Raw genomic sequence first — 15906 nt, 5'->3', positions numbered from 1 at the left:
CTATAAGCTTCAACTGGAATGGTCTACAGTGCTTTCAGCGAATTTTTGATTTTCCGGTTTCGGCCCATTTGGTCAAATGTAAAAATGCGTTTGATGATTTTAGGGTCCTCAACAATGTTCGTATTTCCCTATAAATATATCATATTAAATTATAAATAATTTGAAATCATTTTGACTTTGAACTCGAAGGACCTGTACCCCATTTAAGTCACCACACAATTAATTACAGGTCTAACACCACATAAACATATAACATATCTGTATTTAATCAATGAAAAAGCCACTTCACTTAGCCTGGTCAAAATAAAAGCTTGCCAAACACTATTTTCTGCTGAAAGTGCGACTAAAAGCTTTCCTCGGCGCAGTAACCACCAAGGTGCAACTAACGACTGAACAGCAAAACGGAAAGCTTAAAGCGAGAATATGGGATAGTCAATTTCAGTGCAGCAGCAGTTAATTGGGCGGAACAAATGCGAAACGAAACACTTTGAAACGGGCTTCGGAGCGTTAACTGAAAGCTTTGGAACGCACTTGCAGCCATGAAAGAGGTGAGCAAACTCAATTTGTGGCAGAAATAAATATTACAACAACAAAAATAAACAAATATCACTGTAAAAAAACCACGAATATTACAACAACAAAACAAACAAATGTTACAGCAACAATAAAAAATACGGTTTACATACAAACAAAAAGTCTGAGAGACTGAGCATTGCGGAGCTTATAATCACAAACAATAATATGAGTATGCCAACAACAACAACAAAATACCAACAAACATCGCTGGAACTGTATGAAGTGTGTGAGGTAAATAATAACTACAACAACAATGCGGAATTGAAACATTGTCAAATCACGAACAAGGCACCAGCAGAGCTCAGCTCCAGAGATATGCACAAAAATGTAGACGAGCTGCGTTTCTCCGCTTGTATGAGAGCGACGTGTGTATGTGATTCTGAGTAGAGTGTGTGGTCGTTTTGCTGCTTTGGAGCGCGATACAAGCTGGAGATGACTCCAAAACTATCATTCGAACGCCAAGTATTCAATTTGTTGTCGTCGCTCGTTGGAGGCAGAAGTCGTCGCGCGGAAAACTCGTCAGCCTAAAAGCTAAACGCTCGCTATAGCATTTTTTTTTGTTTTTGTACAAATAAAGTTTCGGACGCAAAGGTTCGCTGCTGCTGCTACGCATACATATACGCGTAGCACTTGCTCGTGCGCTTGCAAAAGTTGTCGTCCGCTCAACATCGCTACCAGTGGCTGCTGTGACTTGGCCTGCTCTGCGTGAAATTGCCGCCCGTGCTGGAGCATAAAAGTGTAGATAATTTGCGTTTCGCTTGCGACCTTTTTCCCTCGCATTTCCTTTTAGCCAAAAATAAAAACCACTAACTTTGATGGTGTTGTTGTGAATATACAGCAAAAAAAAATACGAAAAATTTATAATAATCGAAAAAAGCATCCATTCTAAGTGCTTCACAGCCTCACGCGCTCGCTGTTGACATTTGCTTTGGTGCTTTGTGTTTTTGTATTCGGTAGGCAGTAACGGCAATTGCCACCTGTTCTTGGCGAGCGATTCGTTTGATTGACGCGTGTCTGTCGTACACTTTTACACGAAAATAACTGCGTTGTGCGCCTATACAATTTTCGGTAGAATACTAGTAAGCGCTAAAAATTGCTTTAAGTATTTTTCCGGGGTTTGGTCGAAAGAAAAAAATCGAAAAAAAAATTTAAAAAAAAATATCAAAAAAGGAAAAACAGCTGAAATTTATTAAAGTGCGCGCCAAGAGCCAATAACAAATTAATGCAAGAAAAAATTTGAAACACTTTTTTGTGCATATAACTAAGTTCTAACAACAACAACAAAAATTGAAAATAATACAACAACAACAATAAACTAAAAAGTAAAAAAAGTTAAAAAACTACGACTACAACAAAAAAATTACAACATCAACAACAACAAAGAAAAACAACAACAATCATTTTCAAACTCAGTGAAAGCCCGTAGACTACTTAAATGTGCAAAAAAGTTCTACCAGCGTTTGCAATTATTGTATAAAATAAATCAAATTAAAAAAGAAAAAAATTCTTCAACGCTAAAACCGAATTTTGCGCGTAGCTCAAGAAACAGCGTGATTATTTTGTTGTTTGGCAGTGAAAGTAGGTGACAGGCAGACCCTAATAGCAATTTGGTGTTATTTGCAGATCACGCCGCCGTAAATAATGTAAGTGTGAAATATTTTGTACTAAAATGTATCGAAAACGTGTTAGCGGTGCAAGTGTAGCGAAATCGTTGCCTGCAAATTACTACTTTCAAAAAGAGTTGTGGCACGAAAACGTGCAGGAAAATTTATTACATTTTAGTTTTTGTGAAAAGTAAATATGTTTTAACTTGGTTACAATTAAAAAAAAATTAAAAATAAGATAAAAAGATAAGATTAGAAGATAAGAAAACTTGAAAAAAATTAAAACAAAACGGAAAAAATTATTTAAAATTTAAAAATTGAGATAAAAAGCTTAAAAAAATTATTTACAAATTACCATTGCTAAAAAAATAATTAACAAAGAAATAAATAAATAATTACAACTTTATGCACAAATATATATGTATATGTACATATGTATGTACATGTAGAAACTTTTAAAATTTAATATCTGCATATTAAGTTATTTTCCGCTATAGTTCAAAACTCTTTCAATCTTCAAAGAAGAGTTGTACAAAATTATAAAAAAAAAATTATATTTATATTACAAAAAATATGTTTATATATATAAATTTTTACTTAATTTCGTTGTTGTTGTAGAAGAAATTCTTTTTCAAAGATTCAAAAGGATCAGAAGATTCTCTATACGCTTTACTGCTTCTATTTTTATACTCTTAGAACATGTTGCTACCAAGTATAATAGCCTTATTCCCCTAACGGTTGTACGTATCACGTAAAACTAATCGAGATAGATATAGGTTTATATTATATGTATGTATATATAAACGATCAGGACGACGAGATGTGTTGAAATCCAGGTGGACTGTCTGTCCGGCCGTTCGTAAGGGCATCTATGACCAAAAAATTAAAAAAAGTGGGCGTAGTTTAAGGTACATACATATGTACATATATCTCTTAAACCACTTGAGCTACAACAACCAAACTCGTCTAAAGCAAATATCGACAGTGTGAAAATGGATGAAGTCGTAAGATAACCCCGTTCACTCCCCATATAACGGTGCTACTAAAACGTGATAAAATTTTACTCCCGAGATGGTATCCCAGAGCGTTAAAGGATCCGATGTAAAAATTTAACGATGGGTTTTGCATTACCCAGTTTTAGGTGAAGATACATACATATCTCATATAGACTCAATCGATTTCAACCAAACTTGGTATGTGACATTTCTCTGACGTTTTTTTTCGCGTTACAGTGTAAAAATAGGCGAAATCGGACTACAGCCACACCTACTTCCCATATAACACAATTTTAAATTTCAACCAAGCAGCAATTAATATTACGAGATAAGACTTTGTACGAATAATGCATTTGAAGTGAACCAAAAATTGTCCAAATCCAGCAAGAACTGTTCAAGCCCTAGGGTGAGAACTCGCCCCAGAACCCATATAACCAATAAGACTTATGTAATGAAGATGCTTCCCCCTAGCTTTAGTCTTTGAGAGTTGCAAGAGTATGAAATGTTCGGTTATCTTCGGGTTTTTTGACCGTGTTTTTTTTCTTATTAAAAAATAAAAAAAAAAATAGCATCATTAAAAAAGTTTCGACACACCTGACAACAATTAAAAAAAATTACTAATTTTAAATATAATAGGTGTTAAAGTTGATCCAGCTCCCCCCGTCGCTTCTAACCCCCGGATATTCAGGAAATTTGTTTCTTAGAATTTCGGGAAAAAACAACAGTTAATTGTTAATAAAACCAAAAAGAAAAAGCGTTAATTTCGGCTGCACCGAATCTAGTATACCCTTCACAGGTGCATTTCTTTTAGTAACTATGTGTCCAGTTTGTATGGAAGCTATAGACTATAGTAATCTGATCTGAAAAAACTTTTTCGGAGATTATGTTATTACCTTAAGCAGTAATCCATATCAAATTTCGTGAAGATACCACGTCAAATGCGAAAGTTTTCCATACAAGCCTTTGATTCCGAACGATCGGTTTGTATGATAGCTTTATGCTATAATTAGCCGATCTGAACAATTTCTTCGGAGATTACATTGTTGCCTTACAAAATAATCTATACGAAATTTCGTGAATATATCTTGTCAAATGCAACAATTTTCCATACTAGAATTTGATTCCGATCGTTCAGTTTATATGGCAGCTATATGTTATAGTGGTCCGATATCGGCAGTTCCGAAAAATGAGCAGCTTCTTGCAGAGAAAATGACGTTTACAAAATTTCAAAACGATATCTTAAAAACTGAGGGACTAGTTCGTATACATATATACAGACAGACGGACATGGCTAGATCGACTCAGCTCAACATATTATTACCTACTCTAGATTATGTTTCATTTAGTCAAAAGAAAATATTTTTTTGATTCGCCACTGAAGGCGGTTCGTAATTTCGGAAAAATATTGATGAATTTTGATTTCAAAAATATTAAACACTTATCGCCTTAAATATCAACACATTAATCTTGAAGCAGCAAAATACTTCCTATAGTTAGCATTTCTTTGAAAAATGTTGAAAATTTAATTAAACTTACTTATAATCCAAGAAAGTTCCTATTAATTCTCCAAACGGCTTCGACTATTCGTCTACCAAATCGTGTTTGCGTGAGGATTTTCATTTAATTTAAAATATTCTTAAGCTATTTTTTGAAGCCTGTTATTTCTTTTTATATATATTTTGATAAACTCTGACTTTGTTTCTTCATTTTTTATAAATCATTTTGAGAAGTTTCCCATTTTATTATATATATTATATGTATGTATTATAGTATTTTTTGAGGTTAGGAAAAAATATTTTTGTATCTAAAAAATATTGACAAATAAATAGATACTCCGAAAAATAAATCAATTTTATGATATTTAAAAAAAAATAAATAATTTTGAAAAAATAATAATTAAAGGTTATGAAATGGGTTTCTAACGTATATTAAAAAAAAAAAATTTAAATACTTTTTAAATAAAAATAAATAAATTTCAGATTTCTTTAAATATATTTTTTAATTGTTCTACATTCATTGTATATTGACTATTTCTTCAAAAAAAATAATATTTTTAAAAAAAATTTAATTAAAAGGCTTTTTTTTTGGTTTTCTGAAATTGAGATGAGTTTCACTATAATCTTTGGTACGCAATGCAACTATCGACATCTATCCTATACATATGTACATATATGCATGTATGTATGTATGTTGCACATACTGTTGCTGCACTGCACTTCAACACTCTTCCTATCCCTACCGCCACCAGGCCGACTCACATTTTATGACCATTTCTGTGTTGTGCCACTTTTTACGATTTTACAGTTATTCACTTTTTATTTTATACACCTTCGTATTTTTATTACATTTCATTCTGCAATTTCTTACCGCTTGTTTTTTTTTCTTTTTGTTTTTGCAAACTAAAAAGTTTTCTATTTTATTTTCGTTTGATTTTGCTCTTTACTTACTGTCTGCGACTGTGTCATTAGCGGCGAGCGATCTCGTGGTACGCATGCGCAAATCGTGTTTTCTACTTCTTTGTTTGCTTTTGTTGGTGCTTTTGTGCGGCGGTTGCTGCTGCTCCACTACCTTAACAAAACACCTTTTCCAGCGCAGCTTAACATAACAACAACAGCTTCAGTGCACTTGTCGCCCAGCCAGACTTGCGGGTTTGCTAGCGTTCTGGTTTCTCTGCTCCTTCGTTACACCGCTTCTTCGGACTTGCTTCAGTCAACTTTTTCTTCTTTGTACTCGCGTCCATTGAGTACAAAATCTCGTTGATCTCGTTAAGAGCGCTTCAATAGCCGTGTTGCTACTACAAAGCATACACACACTTTTATATGTATGTTTGTACATTTATTTGTATGGGTGTGTTTGTTTGTTTTGAGGCCGGTGTGTGTGCGGCAAGTGTGTTTTTTGCGCAGATCATGCCTGCAGTGCAGCTGTGTAACACTTGCTGTGAAAAGTTAAAACCAAAAGTTTGCATCAAAGCTGTCAATTGAGCTTGAAAGTGAATCAAGGGGGGAGCATGCAAGCGGAGAGCGTAAAGAACGGCGAATTTCACGGTAAAATGCAGAAAAAATCGCAAGCGGCTGCAGTCTGCGAGCAAAAACATGGCCATTTTCCATGCTTTTTCATTTACACGAACAGTGGTGTCCACATTAGGGTGGTAAAATAAATTGCGATGTTTTCGATTAATGAAAAAAACCCTGTAAAAAGTTTAAAACTAGATTTTAATAAAAAAAAAAAACAAATAAATTTTCGGGATCCTGAACAGTGTAATTTTTGATCCCGAAATTTCGGGACTGAGAACTAGAATTGAAAGATTTTTGATATGAAATGAAGAGATAATATTTCGGGATTTCCGAATATGTACATAAATCGATTTCGAAATGTCGGGATTATAGAAAATTATAATAGGATTCTTTCTTTGCCAAAATTTATGACAAAAATTATATTATATAATGGCTGTGTGAAAAAAATACTGCAAACTATATATTTCTCAAACATACTACCTCGGGACCCCGAACATTTCGGGATTATAGAAAATTAATATGCGATTCTTTTCATACCAAAACAAACAAAATCTCAAACATGCCGATACTACTTCGGGATCCCGCAAATTTCGGCATTATAGAGAATTATTACCCTAGTCTTTATAGAAAAATTGTTAGACATAAGACTAAAAAATTATTTTTTTTTTATTTTCGAACCCGCTTAATATACAAATATAAGCATTTATATACACATATTTTATAATATATTTTTGGATCAACAAAAACTGCTTCGAGGAAGCGAGCCTGAAAAATTCGCTTTATTTCTACTTTTTTGAGGTGCTACCTAATGAACGGTCCTATATAGAATTATAAAAAAATATTGTTTTCCTGGTATTGTTGAGAGTGGTGACACTTTGTTTTGAAGTTTTTTTAGAACCACCCTAATGCGTATATCTTTTCAGTACCATTATAACTTTACTTGAAAATTTTAAAAAGAAAACAAAATAAACGATATTTAATGATCATAAGACACTGCTATTCATACTCTAAGTTTATGTGAATTTTTTAGCAAATAGGAGAGCAACTCAAAGCAGCTAAAACCCTTTGAGCCATTTTAAAGCACTCCACCCGGCGAGTTTTTAACTGCTAATGCTGGTCGTTTTGAAAGTAGTTCATGTCGCTTTCAATAATTGAAATTGTTCAGTGAATGTTTTCCGATAGCTTTCGTTCCCATACATATGTATATACTGCACACACTTATATACATAGTACATATATATCTAGTTATCACTGCCTTTGTAGTCAACTTTGTGGCAACAACTTTTGAATGTTAATTAACTTGAGTTTTTGCATTCTATGAAGAATGTAAGTGTATAGGGCGAAGCAGAAAAGTAAAGCAATAACACTGGGTTATCGGGATAATTAGCATAAAACAGAATGTGGAGGCAGAACGACTGAAAAAGAAAGCGGTAAATATATAGGCCAGCTTATGGACTGTGGGAGCGCAGCTAACTTGACGCCGATAATGTAATTAGTGGGCATAAACACTGTTTGAAATGTTGCTGTTTGCCTTGAAATTATATTATTTGATTTAGAATAAAATTATGTTATTTTATTTAAACACTTTCTGAAGCTAAATGTGGTTTGGCTCTGCTTCACTATACTCATAGCCTTAAGAAGCTATTAGAAATAATGCCCTCACTGTGATAATAATTTTGAAATTTTCCAAATACAAATTTAGTTAAATAATCCTCTAATCTACTATCATCCACTATATTATCGGCTTTCGAAAACTTGGAAAACTCTTTTAAAAATTTTAATTTTTGCGTGTATGGAAACGAAAGTCGTTTAAAAAACAAATATCAAAAATCTTTCAGGATCCCGAAATGACAAATTTCTGGTCCCGATATTTCGGGATTCTATATTTTTTATATGTATATTGAGAAAAAAGGAGTTTAAAATCCAATTGCAAAAAATCTTTCAGGATCCCGAGATGACCAATTTCTGGTCCCGAAATTTCGGGATTATATAATTTTTTCATATATTGAGCACAAAAAGGGTTTTAAAAAAACAATTTTTAAACATCTTTTGGAATTTCGAAAGACAAATTTCGGGATTCTAAAAAAAAATCCGGGTTTTTTTTACCAAAATTGATGGTAAAGAAATGTTTTTAGCTATTTTAAAAGCAGAAAATTATAATTTTTTAATATGTTCAGGAAAAATTTCGAGATAACTACATATAATACTCTAAATTTTTCGGAAATCTGTCTATGGAGGCAAAAGACTTTTAAAGAAGAGTTAGAAAAAAATTTTAAGGATCCCGAAACGACAAATTTCTGGTTCCGAAATTTCGGGATTCCATATTTTTTCATATATTGAGAACAAAAGTCGTTTAAAAAACAATTACGAAAACATCTTTCGAAATTCCAAAAGACAAGTTTTGAAATTCTCAAAAATCTGTTTTTATTAACAAAATTGATGATAAAGAAATGTGTTTAGCTAGTTTAAAAGCCGAAAATTAAAATTTTTTAATATGCTTAGAAAAAATCTCGGAATCCCGAAAATTATAATTTTTTAATATGTTCATAAAAAATTTCAGAATTCCGAAAATTATATGTTTTTAATATGTTCAGAAAAAATTTCGAATCCCGAAAATTATAATTTTTAATATGTACAAAAAATATTTCGGGATCCCAAAAATAATAATTTCTATATATAAAAGAAGAAAAAAGAAACAAACAACTATAACACTCTAAAATGTTCGGAATTCGGGATCCCGAAAACTAAAATTTTTACATGTTAAATAAACTGTTTGATTTCGGGAAAAACAGAAAAATGCCATTTAAATTTCATTTCATGAAAATGTTCAAAAAACATTTCGGGATCCCGAAAAAGTTACTTTTTGATTTCGGGTTTATAGAAAATTAATATAGAGTTCTGTGCTTATACTTATCATAAAAACACTATGTTGGGCTATGCGGAAAGCAGAAACAGTATTTCGAGGTCACAAGTCATATATTGATGTTCATTAGACTATCTTATTTCAACTATATTTAAGCTTGTAACATTCAGGGAAATTCTGAAAATGATCTGTTAGCTAATTGAGGTTGCTTGACATAAGATTTCTTCTACAGGGCTACAGGTTCAATTTCAATTATTTAATAATGAAATTCTTCAATTACTTTCCATACAAATTGCCAAATTGAACCAGTTGGAATTCCCTTAACCCAAAAAGTATGTACATATGTATGTAAGTATGTATGTAGGAAACTTTAAAAATTGTTATGTGATATCGCTGTGTTTACAAGCAGACGTAGCAGACGTGCGACATAATTGTGCCAATTCAAAACCGAAATCAGAGCAAATTCACACATATACTTATACTCCTATGTGGACAGCTACATATGTACATGACTTCTTCTGCCCAGAAATTGTTATGCTGACACACAGAATGAACAAATATACCATGAAAAGCTTAACATGTTTACAAATAAATTTTAAGTAGATATGTATGCATGTATGTCTGCATGTATATAGAAATACGAGTCGAGCATATGGGTGACTGCGTTTACGCTTATACGTACATATGTATGTACAATATGTATGTATTTATGTGGCGTTCTTATATGTTTGGGCAGGTCTACTTTCAGTTTGGTTGGCAACACCAATTACATAACTTTCAAACCTACATATGCATAAATATATGTATGCACATTTATGTTATGCACATTAAGCATCTCAAAACTTCCGAATTCGCTGCTCTGCCAACTGAAAAGGAAGTGGAAAAAAATTTCGAAAAAAATAGTTTGTTATACCCAGAATTTTTTAATTTTTTTAGCCAAACATTTTTGTATACATAACATCAAATATATATACCATATACCACTCACTAAATACAATACACTTATACATATGTACATATGTATGTACATACATACATATCTATATTCAAATATTTTTAACAGATATTAAAAATTAGTTAACCACATTGAATATATAGTTTTTATATCACAATTTTCAAAATAAAATAAAAAAGCTAAAAATTATTTCGGGATCCCGAACTAATTTCTATAAAATCCCGAAATTTCGGGATTGAAATTAGTAAAAATATATATAACTCTTATATAAAAATTTAAAAAATAAATTAAAAAAAATAGCCTAAAATTATTTCGGGATTCCGAACTTGTTTCTGAACTTGTTTATAGTTTACGAGTTCAAGTTTATTTAAAAACTTAATTAAAAGAATTTCGGGATCTCGAACTTTTATTCTCGGATCCCAAATTTACGGAATTTCCAATAATTATAGAAATTATTTTTTCAAGGGCAGCAAATATAATATTCAATGGAACCAGGGTCTGTACGAGTAATATGATGACATTGACATAGTTTAGCGAATTAAGAGACAGCGACTACGAAAACACTCCAGCTCTGAAAGTATTCGACGAAGTACCCGCCGAGGGAAGCAGGCCAATTGGAATTTCTATTGCAAACTCGGCTATAACCACGTAAGCGTTGTCTATACCAATAGAGAATACTTCTTCTAGAAGTCTGAAAGAGTCTTAAAAGTCTTCTTTGTTACTTCCGAGCGTCCGGTCTCCAAGTCAGTTAGTATTCTTTATGGTATACAGTTCCAGTGGCCTTCACGATCTCTATGCAGCTAAGCGCTCATACTTTGGTTATGGGCATAAAATTTCGGCTGCATTTTTCCACTTACGCAATATATGCTATGCTATGCCTGTCTATGTTTCTATATACACATACATGTACATATGTATATGGGGTAACATAACTGGGTATACGCAGAGCCAGCATATGAATGAATGCGTTCACTTGTCTCGCTTACCTCGTTGCAGCCAAAAATTTGCGCGCACTAATTTGGGCCACAACAACAACACAAAAGCGAGACGGGGCTTTCAATTTGGCAGCTGAATTGTTTGCACTGCAGTTTATCATGAAGTAATTAAGTGAGCTTGTGGAAAATTTTGACTGCTTGGATTCAAGCGGGGCTCGCGTTTTCTTTGCAATTTTTGCTTTTAATTTTTTTTATTCCAAAATTACTTTGTTGTTCAAAATCGCTTCAAAGCGCTTGCGGCGCCAAGCAAAAACAAAGTGAACTTTTGTCCGTTTGCATTGACGCCGTGAACTGAGCCGCTCTCCGAAAGCCGCATATTGCAATTTGGACTTTAACTTCGACTAAGATTTCGGCGTTTATTGCTTCGCTTTGCTGGCGGCTGGCGGCTTGCTAATCAAAATCTAAACAGCGTTTAAGCTCATAAAAGATTTTGAATAAAAGCCAAATTTATTCAGCGTGAAATTTTGTTGAAGGCAAATTTAAGGTTACGCGTTGATGATTCGATTGCCCAATCATTTGCAAAATATGAAAAAAAAAACTGAAAAATTGTTTGGTAATTTGTAATGTGGCGGCTACCGTTGCTTGTATCCATGTAATGGCGTAGTTGTTGTAATTTTAGTTTTGTTATTACTTGTTTCTTCGTACTTAGTATACAAATTTGTTGTTGTATATATTTTATTTGATAAATAAAGAGAAAAAAATTAAAAAGGAATTAAAAATCGATGATTCATTTTGAAAAGTTTTGAGCTCCCTCGATCCCGTAGTTGATCTCGAGAAGAACCTCGAAAAAAATATGTCAGGCGGAGAGTAAAATTTTTCTGCTTAAAATTATCTCAAATCCAAATCCAAATAAAAAAATTTAACAATGGATGAATACAGGTAATGATCGATGAAAAAGTCAATAACTTGGTTTTTGACAAAATGGCTGCTTCCAAAAAAGTTTTTTTTTGGAAAAATGTATACTATATATAGTAATATAAAAAATCAAAATTATTATCAAAAATCTTATTTCCTTTGTCATAACTTGTCAAATATATCTTATTTGAAATCTTTAAGTCGATCGGTTCAGTTTTGGAAGCCGACTTCATTAAGTTATACAATTCTTACAAATACGCTTATATCGCCGAAACTATTTACTGAAAAAATTTTGAAATTCACAAGTGGATATAACCCCTTAACCGAATAACGTATACTACAAGTCCAAGCCTAGTATGGCAGGCACCTATGTTGCTATTTTGCATACATCCATAGTGTCAAAGATCACTAATAATGTTAGAAAAGAGCGTAATTACAGACAGAGGGAGAGAGTGAGAATAAGTGTCAAATTTTCGAGTACTGGTAAAAACGACCGTTCAATGCCTCCCCTTGACAGAACTTGTATTTTCAGCAGCATTTTTATAGAAAAAATGATCTAAAGATGATACTTCTTCGGATTTCTTAACGAACAGCTATATAAAAAGTGTTTGATGTTCGAGGATAGAATGCGGGTTTTGACTATCAGATTTACTTCATCAGAAAAGACTTATAAAATTTCCATCTTAGATTTGATGAAGAGAGAACTCACGGTCAGAATCTTCTCACTTCATAAAGATATCATACTGTTCACTGATATTGGGACAACCTTAGAGGAACATTAATATAAATAGTGGTATGTGAATATTCTAGAAACCCAAATTAAAGGCTAGGTTAGGTTACTTTGCTAGGCCAATGAGCCACGAATTCGACCCTTTGCGATACTAGATGGACTTCATTTACTAGGTCTATGAGGAGTGGTTATCCTCTAGGATAGACAATGCATGGGTTTCCCAATATTGATCATGTTTTCGAGTGTCGGTCTTGGGTGCCGTTCTTGGTAGTCTCGTCCACTATTTTATTGTCCTCGTTGCCTTTGTGACCTGGCACCCAGTAGAAGTGAAGTTGCTTGATGTCATCTACCGTTACGAGGGGGGTGGGGGATTATGGTAGTTATTTCATCTTTGATTAGTGGTTTATATTCGTTATCTCTGCACTTTGTTAACTGCTGTTTCGAACCAAATGATTAATCATCCTATGGTATACAGAAGGCTACCAAATTAAATGCTGAACCGATTTCAATATTATGTCAAAATTTCCTGGGAAATATTCACGATGTTTAAAAAAATCAGAGCGTTGCCAATTGTTTGAAAATGTTATGTCGGCAAAATTCGTAATAGAAAGAAATATTACAAAATGGATATCAAATGAAGGAGTTTTAAGAATGCATACAGTGGAAATGATTTTGAAAATGGCTGCCATCTTTTTAAAATATTGAACAAATGAAAAATATAATATGACAAATGAATTATTGGACATTAAACAGAAAATATGCAGAAAGGCTTACCATTAAACTAATCTTTTAGGCGAAGGTTGCCACCTATTAAAAATTTATTTCTGAACTAAATTTGTAAGAAACGACTTTCTACGATAAAAAAATTACAGTAAAAATATTTTAAAAGATTCAGAACTGAAATTATTTCTTTGGAAATGTTGCCAGATGTCTAAAAATATTGCATAAGTAATACTGAGAATATAATCGAGTGTGAATCTCAATATACATACTACATACGTGTATGGTAGAGTCTGTGAGCTTTCAAAATTCAAATTTTTTTGATTAGGGTTGCCACCTGTTTGAAAATATTTTCCAATATTATAATTTTTTGAATGAAATGAAGAATAAGCAGTTTTTATGAATCTCAATATATGTATAATTTCAACATTTGGTATATGGTAGAGTCTGTGAGCTTTCAAAATTCAAATTTTTTTGATTAGGGTTGCCACCTGTTCCAAATATTTAACTCAATAATTAATATGATAATGAATTCTCAGACATACAACTGCAAATATGCAAAAAGGCTTACCCTTAAAATAATTTTTTGGGGAAGGTTGCCACTTATTTAAAAATTTTGCTTGCACTAAATTGACCAGAAATGAAGTATTAAGGTATGGAAATCACACAAAAAATATTTACAAAGATTCAGAACTGAAATTATTTCTTTGTAAATGTTGCCAGACGTATAAAAATATTGCTTAAGTAATACTGAAAATATGAGTATGAAACTCAATATATGTACATATGTATATGGTACAAATCTGGGAGATCTCAAAGTACAAAACTTTTTTTTTATTGGAGTTGCCACCTATTTGAAAATATTTTTCAATGTCATAATTTTTTGTATGAAATGAAGAATAAGCATTTTTAATAGTATAACTGTTGCAATTTGCTATCAACAGTATATGGAATAAGTGCGAAATTAATCATATAATTTTCTACATACGTTTGTAATAATATATTTTTATACTCTCGCAACAAAGTTGCTAAAGAGAGTATTATAGTTTTGTTCACATAACGGTTGTTTGTAAGTCCTAAAACTAAAAGAGTCAGATATAGGGTTATATATACCAAAGTGATCAGGGTGACGAGTAGAGTTGAAATCCGGATGTCTGTCTGTCCGTCCGTCCGTCCGTCCGTCTGTCCGTCCGTCCGTGCAAGCTGTAACTTGAGTAAAAATTGAGATATCATAATGAAACTTGGTACACGTATTTCTTGGCTCCATAAGAAGGTTAAGTTCGAAGATGGGCAAAATCGGTCCACTGCCACGCCCACAAAATGGCGGAAACCGAAAACCTATAAAGTGTCATAACTAAGCCATAAATAAAGATATTAAAGTGAAATTTGGCACAAAGGATCACATTAGGGAGGAGCATATTTGGAAGTAATTTTTTTGGAAAAGTGGGCGTGGCCCCGCCCCCTATTAAGTTTTTTGTACATATCTCGGAAACTACTATAGCTATGTCAACCAAACTCTATAGAGAAGTTTCCTTCCGGCATTTCCATATACAGTTCAAAAATGGAAGAAATCGGATAATAACCACGCCCACCTCCCATACAAAGGTTATGTTGAAAATCACTAAAAGTGCGTTAACCGACTAACAAAAAACATCAGAAACACTAAATTGTACGAAAGGAATGGCAGAAGGAAGCTGTACCCAGGCTTTTTTTAAAAATTGAAAATGGGCGTGGCGTCGCCCACTTATGGACCAAAAACCATATCTCAGGAACTACTCGACCGATTTCAGTGAAATTCGGTTTATAATATTTTTTTAACACCCTGATGACATGTACGAAATATGGGCGAAATCGGTTCACAACCACGCCTTCTTCCAATATAACGCTATTTTGAAATCCATCTGATGCCTTCTCTGTATAATACGAGTACGTATATACATTAGGAACCAAAATAAGAAAAATATGTAAATGACGGATAATGAAATCTCGATTATCACTTTATCATGCGAGAGTATAAAATGTTCGGTGACACCCGAACTTAGCCCTTCCTTACTTGTTTGCTTTATTTTTAACCTCACCACCTCAAATGAAATTAGTCTGTCTGTCACACACCCTCATTGCACTTAAATAACACACATTTGTGTGACGTCCATTGCCGGCTGCGGAGTTCAATTCCTTGATATTCCATTCACCTCTGTGGCAGTCAATTGAAACACACACCCATACCATACTCAAACAAAAAGAGCACACCGAAACCAAAACACACACATGTACATAGATTTTCTACACATTTGCGCTTTTCCCGGTTTGTAAAATTTTTCGAATTATTGCTTTCCTCATTAATACTCAAATTTGCTATCGTTTTGATATTTGTTTTTTTTTTTTTTTGTTTTGGAAATTGCACATTTGTTTTGCTGTTGTGGTTTCGCTTTGCCCATTGTGGCTGTAATTTCTTAATAATCTCTCGCCATTTTTGTTTTAGTGCAGCTGTGTGTTTTTGTTGTGTTTGTTTTATTATTTAAGCGCTTGTTTTAAACCTGTCTGTCGTTTTGTGTTTGCCGCGCGTTATTTGAGAAGCGTGAACAAGGCAGCGTTGCAC

At 33.0% G+C, this 15906-nt stretch overlaps 2 protein-coding genes across 3 annotated transcripts in view; both read left to right on the top strand.

The window, feature by feature from the left end:
- Positions 1-15906, top strand: part of LOC105230077 (TOM1-like protein 2) — a 245553-nt gene that overhangs the window by 48071 nt on the left and 181576 nt on the right. The gene's annotated exons all lie outside the window — the stretch shown is intronic.
- LOC105230082 (CD82 antigen) overlaps positions 1030-15906 on the top strand; it is a 101368-nt gene continuing 86491 nt past the window's right edge. For both annotated transcript variants that reach the window (XM_049457616.1, XM_049457615.1), the window contains exon 1: positions 1030-2219. The gene's annotated coding sequence lies outside the window, so the exon portion shown is untranslated. The remainder of the gene's footprint in view (positions 2220-15906) is intronic.

Source organism: Bactrocera dorsalis, chromosome 5 (genome assembly GCF_023373825.1).
Source record: "Bactrocera dorsalis isolate Fly_Bdor chromosome 5, ASM2337382v1, whole genome shotgun sequence".
Lineage (NCBI taxonomy): Eukaryota > Metazoa > Arthropoda > Insecta > Diptera > Tephritidae > Bactrocera > Bactrocera dorsalis.
This window is presented reverse-complemented; position numbering and strand designations above follow the sequence as displayed.